Below are 2,511 nucleotides of genomic sequence, written 5' to 3' on the forward strand. Positions count from 1 at the left end.
GGCCCCCACTGCTTTTTTACTTCCTCACCTCTGCCTGGGGAGAAATTCCAGAGGCAGGTATGGATGACACATCCTTTTCTTTAGCAGGTGGCAGCCTGGCAACTCCTGCAGAAAGTCCAGCAGAGCCCCACTCACACTGGGCCACCCACAAAGCCACTTCCCCTCACTCCCTCCCACCACCCCAGCCCCGACACTGCTGACGGGGCAGAGAATATGGCGTCAGGCACAGCTACAGGGGCTCTTGCTGACTGGAGAGGTGTTTATATTGACCTCAACCCAGGCACACCTGGGGAGGGCGGGCAGGCAGTGTCGGGCTGCCCAAATCAGCCAATCCTCACCCCTCAGGGGCTCACAGTTGCAGAAAATGAACCTTGCTAAACGGGCCAGGCCCAAGGAACAGGTGTGGGCCCTTGAGAGTCAGGCTAGACAAGGGGCTGCAGCTGCGGCTTGTTTTCTTATCATTTTATCTGGTCCATGAGTGGAAAACAACTTCAAGAAGACCCTATCCTAATGAGAGGAACCCAGGAGTCAGGGAGAGGAGTGATGGTGGGTGGAGACAGAGGCCTGGTGCCCTGGCTGCAGTAGAAGTGTCTGGAAGACGAGGCAGAGAGAGGCAGCACAGAGTGATAGCCAGGGTCACAGACCTGTCAGAGCTGCTGTTTGTTAGTTCAAGTCCTGCTCTGAGGTGTTCTGTGTCAGCTGTGAGCGACAGGTGAGCTGGGGGTTCTATGCAAGGTGGGCTATGTGCACAGTTCCTGTGTGTCCAGCCCTGATGGGGTACCTGCCCAGGGGAGCTCTGTATCCTGGGAAGGGCCTAACTATGAGAGCCCCAAGGGCTGCTGGGTAGCTGCACAGGTGAGCTCCATACCCCGGGAGGGACTTGACCACGAGAGCCCCGTGGGCAGTGGTGTGAGGGGTGCAGCCCAGGTGAGCTCCATATTCTGGGATTGGCCTGACCACGAGAGCCCCATGGGCTGCTGGAGACCTGGTAAAGGATATCAGTATAGTCAGTGAAGCCACCGAGGATATACATCCAGTAGCTCCTATTTCCTACACCCTGCTGCTCATTCTACCATCCACCAGGCCATGGCATTCTGTATTAGACTTCAATGATGCCTTCTTCTGTATTCCATTCATCTCAGAGTCACAAGAATTTTTGGCTTGTGAGTGGCAGGACACAACATGCAACAAAAGCAATAATGCTGGGCCGTCCTGCCCCAACGGTACAAAAATCCCCACACCATCATTGGGGAAATGACCTCTAAAGACCTAAACGTTCTACCTCTGTAAAAGGGAACCCTCCTTCAATATGCAGATGACATTCTGATCGCCAGGCCTACTAAAGACGCCTCTGAACTACCTAGGCAAGAAAGGATACAAGGTGTCCAAGAAAAAGGCTCAAATATCCCAGGCTCAGGTGACATGCCTGGGCTTCATTCTCACAGATATTCGGAGAAACGCATCCCAGGATAGGGAAGAAGCCATTTGCAGCCTTACCTCTTCTAAAACTAGAAGACAGCTTAGGGGTTCCTGGGGAGGCCAAGGTTTTCTGCATCTGGATCCCTAACTACAATCTAATAGCCGGGCCTCGACATGGAACACTGACACGAAAAGATAATGATCCTTTTGAATAGAATCCAGGAGCAGCCTTTCAAGAATGGAAAGAGCAGTCAATTCAGACCCTTGCCCAGGAACTCCCTAATTTAGCTAAGCCCTTTGACCTTTACATACCCGGTCAAAGGTTAATCGCCCTTGGAGCCTTAGTGCAAAAACTGGGACCACTTGAAATGGAGCAACACAAGAATGCCCTTCAGGTATGATAAACTATGGTCACCAAGGGCTTTGCCCACCAACTCATCAGACCAGGATACTGGGGTATCTAAAAAGCTAGAAATCAGCAGCCCGCAAGGCCAGCTCCCTCCTAAGGGAAAAAGACCCCACGTGGTGATCCTAACCACCCATCATGCCCTGAAGTTGCAGGGGTCACTCTGTGGACACACTGACCTCGAGTGAGGAGGCCCTCCAACTCCAACCTCTAGAGAGACAAACGGGCGCAACGGGCCCCTAAGATTACTCGTGTTACCATCACTTGACCTGGAGTTTCTCTCAGAAAACAACAAGACTGTGCCCCGAAAGAGCAGACTACTGCTTGCAGGACTTCCTGCACCCAGAGGGGAGCTAATAAGCTTGGCGGGGGAAACGTATATCATGCTTTCACCATAGAAAACCCAACAGACACCGCGGTGATGGTGGCCAATATGACCGGCTGGACTGCTGGCTACTTCTAAAGGCCGTTGACTCAGTGGACGTCATGGTCCTGGATCACCACTGACCCTGGACTGTCTGGGAGTTGTGCGGCCAGGGTTCTGACACATGGTGCTGTTTGTACATTAATTCAGGGACCTAATTATAGAAAGCACAGAGTACAGATCAGAGTATCTAGGCTGGCAAAAACCGTCAGCCTAAGCTCGCCAAACAAATGTGGGGTGGGGTGAAACCTGCCACCTCAGC

This window comes from Mesoplodon densirostris, unplaced genomic scaffold, assembly GCF_025265405.1.
Source record: "Mesoplodon densirostris isolate mMesDen1 unplaced genomic scaffold, mMesDen1 primary haplotype scaffold_35, whole genome shotgun sequence".
NCBI classification, from domain to species: Eukaryota; Metazoa; Chordata; class Mammalia; order Artiodactyla; family Ziphiidae; genus Mesoplodon; species Mesoplodon densirostris.